This window comes from Rattus norvegicus, chromosome 4, assembly GCF_021556685.1.
Source record: "Rattus norvegicus strain SHRSP/BbbUtx chromosome 4, alternate assembly SHRSP_T2T, whole genome shotgun sequence".
Classification (NCBI taxonomy): Eukaryota; Metazoa; Chordata; class Mammalia; order Rodentia; family Muridae; genus Rattus; species Rattus norvegicus.
In genome coordinates this window covers 153,212,518-153,225,809 of record NC_141537.1, presented here as the reverse complement: position 1 = coordinate 153,225,809, position 13,292 = coordinate 153,212,518, and positions in this window count along the sequence as shown.

The following is a 13,292-nucleotide window of genomic DNA, read 5'->3' as shown; positions in this document are numbered from 1 at the left end:
CCTGTGTGAGCAATGAAGAACAAGAACTTTAGAAGCTTTTTTATGTGGCTTCTTCTCACCACTCTCTTAGAGCACCCGCCTCCCTCCCATTCCCAGAGCACCCGCCTCCCTTCTGTAGGTGAAAACGCTCCCCTCTCTCCTTACCTGGTTTGTGAAGAGAAGTCAGAGGGAATTCTTAATGCTGAGCCCCTAAAAAGTATTTTCTTCCTTTGTGCTCTTACAAGGTTCTAAATTTTCTGACGTGTCTGGGCCATGCCTTAAGTTCCTCCATGGGTTCTGCTTTTCCTGTTTTCTTATTATGGCGCTGGCCATTTCCGTGGGAATGTGGAAGGACACTCTCCGTGCCTGTACAACATAAACCTGAGGCACGTTTTCTCTCTCTGGACCAAGAGCTTGCACATGAAGCCAGTGTATGGTGTGTGCCTTTGAGGAATTAACAGGGCCAGAAGGACCTAGAAGGAAGAAGAGGTTTTGTATGACCTGGGCTGAATTTCACTTTCCCATCATGGACCCATTAGAAAAGCTGCTTTTATACAAAGCTCTTCCTAGGGTTGTGCACTTGGGTGTGAGCTGTCCAGATAGCTGAGAGGGTGTGGATGAGAGCCTTCAGGTCTCCACTGCTCTAGGAGAGGGTCAGCACTAGGAACAGTGCAGATCCATGTTTACAGGTACCAGCAGCAGGGTGGGGGAAGGGCGAATAGATGTGTTTGTGAGGTCCGGTTGTCATCTTGAGAAAAGGAAGCAGAGGCAGAAGGTGCAGGCCGCCGAGCTGGAGTGCAGCCATTGTTTTGCTCGGCCGCTTGTTTGTTTTCACGGTACTAGGGATCAGATCCGGGGCCCCGCACACTCTAGATGTGCACTCTACCCTGACCCGCAGCCCCCTTTTACTTTCTATTTTGAGGCATAACTTTTCTAAATCACTCAGACTGGCCTTGAACTAACTCTGTAATCCAGGCAGGCTTTGAACTTATGATCCTCCTGCCTCAGCCTCCTGAGTGTGTGAAAAGGGAAATGGACTGTCAGAGCAATGCTTATTCAGGGTAACAGCCATTACTAATGTGCTTCCACCCAAGGGAGCTTCTATCTCAGCAGGCACTCTTGCAACTAACTGCCCGACGGGAAGTGGCTCCTCACAAGAGCTCAGCATCCTCCTCTGGAGATAAGGAAGGGCTAAAATGGCACGCCCAGGGCCTTGTACCTCCACTGCTGCTTCCCTCCTCCTCCTCCTCCTCCTCCTCCCCCTCCTCCTCCTCTTCCTCCTCTTCCTCCTCCTCTTCCTCCTCCTCCTCCTCCCCCTCCTCCTCCTCCTCCTCCTCTTCCTCCTCCTCCTCTTCCCCCTCCTCCCCCTCCTCTTCCTCCTCCTCCTCCTCTTCCTCCTCCTCCTCTTCCTCCCCCTCCTCTTTCTCTTCCTCCCCCCCCTCCTCCTCCTCTCCCTCCTCCTCCTCCTCCTTCGTCTTCTTTAGACAGGGTCTCACTATGAAACCTCAGCCAATCTTGAGTTCTCCATTCTTTCTCAGCTTCCCAAGTGCAGGAATGACAGGATGTACCACCATAGCCAGTCTAATCCAGCTTGATATAGAGAACAGATAACCCCTTCTCTGCCTTGGAGAGGTGGACTGGGGGCTGAGGTCCTTGGAAGGTGGTCACAAAGCAGGCAACCTGCTGATCAGCACCAAGGACAGCAACCAAGTGGCCCTTCAGAAGATCCCTGAAGGTCAGATGTTCCGGCTGAAGGACCAAGAAAGGTCTTGAAAAGATGTAGCAGGTGCCTTGAGGATACTGCGTAGACAATGTCCCTTTCTCCTCGGCCCAGCTGGAACTCGGCTGCCACTCCTTAAAGACCAGGAGGTCACACACTGGTGTGCACAAAAATTAGGCACTGAACAACCTCCCTGGAAAGAAATGTACAATGTGAAACCGCCCCCCACAAAATGGTAAGCAAGTCCCTGGCCTGTAAAGGTTGATCTTAAGGACCTCCATGGCCCATGGTTCTCTTATTTGGACGCTCCAGGCGCTCTGGGTGACAGGACTGCTTGGAAGCCACACAGAGCAGTTTTCAGGAAGGAGATCTAGGTTGTTACAGACTGCACCAACCACAGCCAGCCTTAGTCCCGGCCATGTCCCTCACTGACTATGCACATGTAGGCACATCCCTCAGGCTCTCCAAACTCCTGTCTCAATGTCAGCAAATGGTGTCAAGTGAGACCCCCTCAGATGAGTGTAGAGGTGACACGTGTAAGGTCAAGAAAAGTGCCCACCAGCAGTACAAACACGCATGGTCTCCCAAAGCATCCTCACCCAGTCTAATAGGGCAGGCACTCAGCAACTGGGTTTTGAATAAAACATTTTTTTACAGAATAATAAACTCCCAGAGGCTGGCAGGGTTTCTTGGAAGTCAACTGATGACGTGCCTGGGAGAGGGTCGCTACACCTTGGCTATGACTTGGTTGTCTCCCAAAGGTCTGTGACTTGGAGTTTGACTCCCCAAGCAGCAGTATTGGGAGCCCATGGGACCTTTTAGAGCTGGGATCTGGGGGGCTGGAGAGATGGCTCAGTGGTTAAGAGCACTCACTGCTCTTCTAGAGGTACTGAGTTCAAATCCCAGCAACCACATGGTGGCTCACAACCATCTGTGATGAGATCTGATGCCCTCTTCTGGTGTGTCTGAAGACAGTGACAGTGTACTCACATACATAAAATAAATAAATAGATCTTAAAAAAGAGAGAGAGAGAGAGAGAGCTGGGATCTGGTGGGAGAGCCCTGGATCACAGGGACCCTGTCATCAGAAGAGATGAGGCAGCTCTTGGAAGAGAGTTAAGGCCCCACCCCTGAGTTCTTCTCTTTTGCTTCCCACATAGTGACTGTCTGCTTCCCCCATCCATCCTCCCGCCATTGTTGTCTGCCATGTTGAAACCCTCACCAAAACAGATCCACACCCTTCACCTCCAGCACCATAAGCTAAATAAACTTTTCTTGGGAAGCCCAGCTATCTCAGATATCTCAAAATCACTGAAAAGATCACTACCACCATCAGGATGCTTGGTTCTTCCAGAAGGAAAGATACAGAACCTGGTGGACCAGCTGGGATGTTAAGTGGAGTGGAAATCTCCAGCATATCTTCCTTGCCTCGCCTCTCCACTGGGAAGAGGAGAGCTGTGCACAGAGCCCATTTCTTTCTGCCGAGGGGAAACTGCCGAGTGCCCATTTTACTGGAGGCTGAGGTGCTTATCTGGGTTCAGCTTCGAAGCCTCCTTACAGGTGAACTGACTCCTTTATAATTGAGATAAAATGTTTTCATGTAGCTAGAAGAATTCTGTCACAAATCACGTGACTAGGGTCCCTACATGCTGGCCTCCAGGGCTTCTGTTTGCCTCAGTGTTTGACAGCAGTGACCGTGGCAGTAGGAGAGTAGCAGTGGAAAGTGGTAGGTACAGTTTGATTTGGTCTCCATGCAGGCCTCAAGGACAAGGAGCCTAAGTTCTGTGTGGGCTACAGTTGCAGGCTGGCAATTCTCAGGCTGTGGTCTGGGACCCCGGGGACTTTGAACCCTGTACTCTTCCAGTGACCAGGGTCTGCGGCTCTCCTGCCTGGACTCTCCTGGCCTTCATCTGCGCTCTACTCCTTTGCCCCCACTCTTCAGCAATTTTGGTGCTGTTCAGCAGTTACATCCATTGTCAGGGGTCTCTGCCAGCTTCTGGGACGCCTGCCTCTGTCAGGAAAGCATTCAGGAGCCATAACTTGGCAGCCTCTCAAGAACTTCCTGCACTGCCTGGGTCACTCAGAAGCAGACATTTGTGACCCCCAGAGGCTGATCCTAGTGGGTAGATGGGTCACCAGGAGGGATCAGCAGGTCTATCCCCACCACAGAGCAGTTTCCTGGTGCACACATTGTTGGTGGGTGAGTCCAAGGCAGTAGCTCTTCAGTGGAAGACAATACTGGTCGCATGGAGGGATGTTTAGGAGCCCAGGACATTGGAAATCATGCTCCAGCCACTGGGACCCCTTCCAGGCCAGCAGAGACTCTCACAACCATGAAATTAGATGCAGATAGATTGCACTAAGAGGCTGAGTTGGGGCTTGGAAGTGCCAGCAGTTTGGGAGCCCAGCCTCAGGGATCCTAAGTCAAGCACTGTCCAGGTCAGCCATGGGTAGCATTGGGTCCTAGGGTGGCGCCAGGCTAGGCCACATCACAGAGGAGCCCTGAGGTCCTCAGATGTGAAGTCATTGCTGAAAACTGATGATTTTCCGGTAGTCCTTAATGCAACAATCCTTGGCTCTCTGCTTCTCTCTTCGTGTTGCTCCCTCTGCCAGCACTAGTGAAAGTGGCCAAGGAAAGACCCAAAACAAGTCTTTACTGGACTTGGCTTTACAACACCAGGGAGGTAGCGCAGAGGAGCTTCTCACAGCCCTCTCACTGCCTTGACCCTTAGCACTAGTCACAACAGTCTCTCCACCCAGGAAGCGCCCCCCTGTGGCCAAAGTAGAAATTGTTCTTGCAGTCCTGCGATTATGAAAGCCTGGACCAAAGAGTCCTTCCGGACAGGATGGGAGACAGGTATGAGGAATGTGCAAATCCTTTGGTGATGGTGCAGGATAGTGTGGGGTAGTGTTACGATTGCTAATTGAAAGAGGAGGTCCCAGCCCGCTGTGGTGATGCTATCCCCGGTTAGGTGGCTCTGGGCTGTATAAGAAAATTAGCTGGTACCGTTGCCTGCCTGTGGAGTCTGTTCCCCTAACTGGGCTACCTTGTCTGGCCTCAGTGGGAGAGGATGTGCCTAGTCTTGCAGTGACTTGAGGAGCCAGGCTGGGAGCTCGCCCTTCTCAGAGGAGAAGGGGAGAGGGGCCTGGGGGGAAGGAGCTGTGTGAGGAGAGAGTGGGAGGAGGGGAGGTTTTGACAGAGATGTAAAGTGGAGGGAAAAGTAAGTTAGCAGAATGTGAGCCAGTAAGCAGCATTTCTCCATGGCCTCTGCTTCAGTTCCTACCTTGAATGCTGTCCTGGTTGCCCTAGATAATGGATCTTAACCTGTAAAACACCCCTTTCCTTCCTTAAGGTGTTTTTGGTCAGTGTTTTATCCTATCCACAGAGTAGCAAACTGGGACAGAAATGGTACCAGGAATGTGGGGTGTTGCTGTGCTACACGTGACCATGTTGGTACATGGGGAGGATCAAGCATTTAGAATTTGCTGCTGGAGGGCTGGAGAGATGGCTCAGTGGTTAAGAGCACTGACTGCTCTTCCAGAGGTCCTGAGTTCAATTCCCAGCAACCACATGGTGGCTCGCAACCATCTGTAATGGGATCCGATGCCCTCTTCTGGTGTGTCTGAAGACAGCTACAGAACTCATATACATAAAATAAATCTTTTTAAAAAATAATTTGGTGCTGGAGGTTCTTAATCTTAAGGGACTATTGTGGAAGCCCTGGGGACAAGAATATTGAGTTTCAGAGAGAAGCTTGAGGGTCCATCAAAAACTCTTCTGGCACCAGTTGTGCAACTTTTTCTTTTAATTAAGAATCTGGAAGAGAAGCCAATGCTTTGCTGACAATGGACACTGGTCACCTGGGGCTGGAAAATCTGCCGTCATTACTAAGAGGCGAGTACCGCTAAGGAGAACTCTTCTGGGGTGAATATCTCGGGTCAGCACGCAAAGCTGCACCTCAGGCTGGTAGCCTAACTCAGTAGTGTAGAGGAGTCTTCTTCGGGGCACTAGCTTTGAACACGTGGCAGGGTCATGAAGATCAACTGAGGTTTGGCACTTTGTGGCAGGGTCACAGTCTCCTTGGAGAGCCAGGAGTGGCATGGGTAGAGGTGCAGCCTCAGTCGCAATGGAAACCCAGCACTGAAGGGGTTGTAGGGGTTTCCCACCATGTGGGAGGTCAGAGTCCCTGCAGAGTGGCCAGGGAACCATTGGTGAAGACACAGCCGTGGTTGCAGCGGAGGCCCCGGTATGTCATAGACTGTCTGGTGACCACCGAGGACAGCAGCAGATGTGGTTGAAGCTGTCCTGAGCCTACTGGACAATCTGTGTGTGCTGTGATGGCAGAGTCTCACCTTGGGATTTCCCCAGAGTCTTCGGAACCCAGAAGCTAATGGGTGAGTCCAAGACACTGGGCACTGAGCTACAGGAATAGATGTGCGTTGCTGGATGTTGGTTTCGCTTTAATCTGGTTGTAGCTCTGCTATAACTCTTTTCTCTCGGAGTAATAAAATACTTAACCTTGTTTTTTTCTTAATGTTGCATGAGCCCATGGTTAAAAGACTTTAGATTTTAAAAGAGACGGTGTTTGGATTTTTCTAAAAGGCTGCAGGACTTTTAAAACGCAAGGCAATCAGCAGCCCTTTTTCATGGTCACCGCTTCCATTTCTGCCTTCAGCTTCCTGCCTCAGTTTCCTTCAGTGGACGTAACCTGTAAGCCACATAAACCTTTCCTCCCCCAAGCTGGTTTTGCTCAGTGTTGTATCACAACAGCAACAAGGAAACTGGGAGAGCCCTGTGGTTCGCGCCCTGAGCATCAAGAAAGGACTCCACAGCTGTCCCTCGGGGTCCTAATTGCCTCATCTCTCTTGTCTTTGCTTCTTTACTGGAAAACGAGTGTCAGGAGGCAAAACATATCATCTTTCAGAACTTGTTATTAATACTAGCATTGATTTGGGCAGATTTTAATCATCCTAACGATGCTTTACACTTGATCAGTGCCCAGTGAGTCCCCCTCATGAGTCTCACTCTAATGTGGCTGCTGTTATTAACATGTTTAGTTTTATCTCAAGAGATCCCAACCGGAAAGAGAGCTCTGTCTACACTTCTGGCTGTTCAGCTCTGACATGTCAACTTCGAGAAAGCAGTCAATAGGCTCTGAGCTGGGAGCACCCAGAAATGGCATTAGATGGATGGGAGCATGAATGGTGACTCAAGTCCGCAGAGGTCTATGTTTGGATGGCGCTGCTCACAGTAGGCTTTCAACCACGCTTGTTGGATGAATTAGTGAATGAGTATGTGAATGAATGAATGAATGAATGAATGAATGGCTAGACAGAGAAAGTCAGATGGAGACTAGAAAATTCGAGGAAGGACTTTGCTCGGCTGGTCAGGATGGCCACATCCCACACATATGGTAACAGCCATTTTGCAAAGGGAGATAGAGTGTGATGTCGGCAACCTGTCCCAATGGCTGGGGGTGGCTGATCCCGACTTCAGGGTCATACCTGGCCAGCCTAGGGCCTCTTGCCCCTTGTTTGAGTTGTTTGTACCCAGACAACTTCCAGTTTGGACCTGAAACCATTCTTTCAGTTTGTACCTGAAGATGGGGTTCATCTCCTGTGGATGGAGATGAGAGCCACCCCTACACCCGCCTTCACCCCGCCCCATACAGCTTCATGACTGATATGAGGCTCCCTTCAAGTTACTTAAGCCACAAGGGCAAAAGAAACCTAAGCCCCTGGCTGAATGTAAGCCAGCTAAATAAAACTGGCAGAGCCCCAAGCAAGAGAAGCAGACAGCAGCCTTCAAGATTGATGAAGCAACTGGAGCAGACGGGAATCGTAATAGCTCTGCTTTTCCTGATTGGTCCCACTTCTCACCTTATTTGCATACACACATTTAGCCAATCAGGACCCAACTAGTTTTCAACTACTGTATTTGTCCTGAGACAAAATAGACGGGAGGAAGACTGCCTTCGAGACTCACAGGAGATGGACTCAGCAGAGGTTCCTGCGCATGAGGCTTTTGCCTAACCTCCTCTGCGTGGACAGCTGACTATAGCCAGCCTCGGGGACTTAGTGGCAAGCAGGATGACTCATTTCTGCTTCAGCCCCTAAAACCTGGGCTGTGGGTGGGAACTCCTTCCTGCAGACTTCTGCTGCTCCCCATTGGTGAGCCGCTTCCCAGAGACTTGCCCTGCCAGGGAGTGCTCCCAGTTGACCCCTGAACCACCACTCTCCCAGCTTCCCAGAGCTGTAACACGTCTCCCAAGCAGTAAGGGTTCTTGTCTAGCATCCCCCTGAGAGCTCAAACCTGTTCTCTTTGAATAGTCAGATCCTATGTGGCAACCTTTTAGCCATCTAATGCATTTAAGGTTGTTATCCCAAGTTAATAATGGCGCTCGTCGGGTTTGGGGATTTAGCTCAGTGGTAGAGCGCTTACCTAGGAAGCGCAAGGCCCTGGGTTCGGTCCCCAGCTCCGAAAAAAAAAGAAAACCAAAAAAAAAATAATAATAATAATAATAATAATAATAATAATAATGGCGCTCGTCCTATTTGAACACGCCCCAGTGTTTGCCGTGGAGGGAGGGTAAGACAAGAATGTGAGATAAAAGATGAACACCATCAGCCACTTCACTGTGGTGTCCTCAGGAGTGGCCCTGGACAGGAATGAATGAGACATGGCAGAGTGAGCCCTGTGCCTCACCCCAGATAGAGAGTGACTACCACACGAGCCCTCTGTAACTGAGCCTCTGGTGCCTTTTTTTTTTTCATTATGTACCCACACCTCCTCAGCTAAGGCAGTGGGGAAGATGAACCTCACCTCCCAGGTCTGAGACTGAGCCAGTAGAAAGGCCTGGACCTGATCCAGTCTCTCATGACTTCCCACAGCACAGCTGGTTACCATAGGAGCGCAGCCAAGACAAGGAGTGGCAGCAAATTCCGAGAGACGGGATGGGAAAAGATGAGAAGAATACAGAGGTGGCCATGGAAAGGGAGGAATAACCCACTCCAGGGTACGGCAGGCTTCCAAGCTCTCACGCATGCAAGTCCATGCCGCAGGGGAAGGGGTGTGTACCTTCTGCCTGCACAAGGGCCCACACCAGCACTAGGACGGTGTCACAGCAGCCAGCGGGTGTAGTGGATACTCAGGCACTGCCAGAGAAGCCCTAGAATCTCTGGAAAGTTCTCGTGGGCGGGACTCAGTGTGGAAAGGCTCTTGGACAGTTTGATTCTATGAGTCCCCATGGGCTCCTTCTGGCATGTTTGCCAATAGGTAATGTGACGGCTCTCAGACACTGAGGGGACCGCAGTGCACAAAGAACATGCCCACCCCGTGGCAACCGCATGAGAAAAGGAGTGGTATACTCATTTTCTACAGAGAACAGGATAAAGCCAGTGCGGTCATTTTAGTTCCTTGCTACAGCAATTGGCAAGATAATAAAATAAAACATCCTGGGAAAGGCAGACTCTGTTTAAGTCTGCAAGGAAAGGTGCACAAGATGCCAGGCTACTGAGAGCAGAAGTTTGAACACTGTGCCTTCCTCAACTTGCAAAAAGCTAAGACTCCTGGGCTTTAGAGGCCAGAGTCTAGAAAACCCCACTAGACCAGGTCATCCGACTTTGGGAAGTGCATTGCCGGGCTCACAGATGTAAGGCTAGATGCTCCTTCCTGATGCCTAGAAGGGAGCAGCAGGAAGAGCTGCAGCATCTTCACTGGTAAACAGGAAATGAGAAGCCATGTGTGAGCTCAGAGCCCTGAACCTCATTGAACACACACCCAAGGAAGCAAGCGTCACAAAAGCTGAAGCGAGAGCATCATGGGAAATGTTCAAGGACGCACAGGTAACTGAACAAGCAGAGTAAGACTTTAGAATGAGCATAATCAGTGCTCCAACGGCAGTCTGTGTGCATAGAAGACAGGAAGGTGTTCAGTTACAAATAATAACTACATCCAGGGTGGGAAGGAAGGGAACAAAAACACACACAGATCGGAGAAAATCGTAAGGAATAAATGTCACATGCACGTGATTGCTGGAGCTAATGGGGACATTCAGCCAAGTACAAGGGTACAAGACCAAATTGAAAGCTTGGTTTCTCTTTAGACAGAGTCTTGTTACATTATAACAAAAAGGAAATGGATGTAGGAAAGGACAAAAATGGAACTCACCCTCATACATCAAAAATTAATTGGAAATTGTGTAGAACTCAGACATTGGGACTAAGACTATATGCACCTCTTAGAATAAAACAGGGGTGTGCTAAAGCATTGGATCATACAGTGGTTTCTTGCATTAGAAACCCAAAGGTCTTGGCCTCTTTCTACAGTGCTGGTGGGAATGTTAAAGCAGGACAGCTAGGGTAGAAAATAGTTGGTTTCCCCTCTCCAAAATGACTAAGCATAGACATCATTTATTACATAGCACGTCTAGTCCTTGTTGATACAGACACTTGGTCACTAGCATTACCCACAGAAAGCAAAAGACAGAAATGATGAAAGTGATGACTGACTGACATATGGGTGAGCCACATGTGCCCGTGACTAAGGCTGTTACGCGGCCTGTAAAGAACTGCTGAGCTAGTACATACAACGACAAAGACACCACAGGTTGCAAGATGCAGGGAGATGGTCATGAGAGATGTCCATCATGTGCCCCAGAGAGCATTCTCATCATGTGCCCGGGACAGCATTCTCACTGAGACTGAGAGAGAACAGATTAGAGACTGTTTGCAACTGGAGAAGGATAGAAGTTGCTCTGTCTTCTTGTGTGTTTGTTTGTTTGTTTGTTTGATGATGCTAGTGATTGAACCAAGAGTCTCTCACCAAGCTTCTACCTCTGAGCTCCACTCCCAGGCCTGAATAGAGAGGGGTTGCTAAACATTATATAGCATGTATTAATTACATATATGATGGATTTTATTGTGACATTTTCATAATGTATATAAGGTACATTGATCACATTCACCCCCTTCACCCTCTCTCTTAGTCCCTTCTGCTGATTCCCTTCCTCTTTCAAACTTTCCCCCTTGTGTGTGTGTGTGTGTGTGTGTGTGTGTGTGTGTGTGTGTGTGTTTGGAGGGGTGGAACCCAGGACCTCCCACATATGAAGCAATGTGCTATGACTTCATTCCTGAACTAATGCTTCTGTTGTTTGTTCCCTTTCATGTTTTGTTTTTTGAGGCAGTCTCTCTGTGTAGCCCTGTCTGGTTTCGAACTTGATGTATAGAGAACTATAGAGCAGCCCAGCCTCGAACTCACAGATTCTCCTGTCTTTGCCTCCAGAGAGTTGCAATTAAAGGTGTGCACTCCAGACTATCTTTCTTTCTTTCTTTCTTTCTTTCTTTCTTTCTTTCTTTCTTTTTTTTTGGGGGGGGGAGCTGGGGACCGAACCCAGGGCCTTGCGCTTCCTAGGCAAGCACTCTACCATTGAGCTAAATCCCCAACCCCTTTCTCTTTCTTTCTTTCTTCATTTCTTTTTGAGGCAAGGTTTCTCTGTGTAGACCTGGCTGTTCTGGAACTCACTTTGTAGACCAGGCTAGACCTCAAACTCACAGAGATCCACCTGCTTCCCTAGTGGGGTTAACACCACCAGGTCTGGCCTCTTTTTAAAAACTGGGTCTAAGCAAGCGCAAGGCCCTGGGTTCGGTCCCCAGCTCCGAAAAAAAGAAAAAAGAAAAAAAACTGGCTCTATACCCCTGGTTGGCCTAGAGTTCACAAAATCCTCCGTGTCAGCCTCCTAAGTAGAGGGATTATAGGCCTGGCCTCTAAAACATCATGATGGAAATTATCAACTACTTAGAAATGGGTGATGGGACACCCTGCTTTTTAAATTTGCAAACCTTTTTCAAAGCAGTATCTAGAGCCCAGGATATATTTATCAGAGAAAAACAAAGATTAAAAATGAACAGGCTACTTGTACAGCTCAAAAAAACAGACAGCCAGGTTTAAAATAACCCCGAGAATGGTAAATAAAGTAATTGATAAGGAAGGAAAGTGAAACAGAAATCAAATATCACACCCAAGATGGCCCTCCAAACACAGCTGAGTTCTGAAAGTTGGACAGACACACAGGGGACACTCAGGGGTTCTGTGCTGAGTGGGCCTGCGTCGTCCCTTGTCTGGCTCCATCTGGTCAGATCCCTGAGAAAGAACAGAAGTGGGGAATATCAGGAAAGATGAAAGACAAGCAGGTTCAGGAAGTCCCAGTGGGCCCCTGGCTATGTGGCGTGCAGAGGTTAGAAACTGTGAAGGAAAATTATAGGGCAGCATGAAGAGCAACATACAGGGACCTTTGCCTCCTGCGAACACATGGGTCTGCTCTGGTGAAGGAGCATCTGAGAGCTCAGCCTTCCCCCACGTTTGGTTCAGCCCCCACTATCACCTGGGCCTTGAGTCTAGCAGCCCCTGACTGCACCGGAACAAACTAGAAAGCCAGAAGGGTCTGGAATGTGGCTCAATTAGAAGAGTGCTCACCTCACATACATGATCCCTACAAAAAAATTAGTCATGGCGGGCCATGCCTATAATGTCAGCATTGGGAGAGGAATCAGAAATTCAAGGTCACCTTGGCTACATGGAGAGTCCCAGGCTAGCCTAGACTACACAGGAAGCATTTTTGTCAGAGGGAACTGTCACACACATTTCTTTAAATATGTATGTATGTATCTATTTATTTATTTATTTATTTAATGTATGTGAGTACACTGTAACTGTCTTCAGACACAACAAAAGAGGACATCTGATCATATTACAGATGGTTGTGAGTCACAATGTGGTTGCTGGGAATTGAACTCAGGACCTCTGGAAGAGCAGCCAGTGCTCTTAACCGCTGAGCCATCTCTCCAGCCCCTAGTCACATTTCTAAAAGTGGTTCTTGCAGCCCTCCTCTCCAGTTGAGCAGGAATGCTGTCTCCGCCCACCACTGTGCCCTCCATTGCCGAAGAAACCCTTCAGAGGACTTATCAGAGAAGTGCCACAGGCTGAAACCTGTTCCTGAGAACTGAGAAGACAGTTCCCTTCCCTCTTTTCGCTTGTCAGCTCTCAAGGCGAAAGACTATATAATATCTTTCCAAAGTCTGAAGAAAGTCATAGAGAAAAAGAAAAGATAAAATATGAAACTAAATTGAAGAGAAATTGAAGGTTGACAAGAAAAGACTAAGAAGGCTTCCTCGGCCATACTTCAAAGTGACAAGGCACAGAAACTCAGTGATGAAGAACGCTGGGTCCTTCACTGCTGGAGTCTAAGCTAAAGCAGAAGATGAATCCTCATATGGAATCCCATCTAGTACCACAGCTGAAGGACAGAGCAAGATGTGAGGGTGTGCCACAAGAACCCGGTCTCCGAACAAGAGTCTTGGTCCCAACACACCTTTTTGGCCCTGCTAAATGTAGAGGTTCCAGAAGTGTCAGAGCCCAGACCTCAGGTGAAGGCCCAGAGAGCAAGCCATGGAACTGAAGTAGAAAAGCAATCTCACTGGGGACGGGAAAAAGACCAAATACAAACTCCAAGGACGCCTGAAGCCAGGTTCTCCACGAATATCTGGAAATCTGCAAAGGAAGTTCCCAGCATCCTCAAAGAAGTTGGGGGAGGGG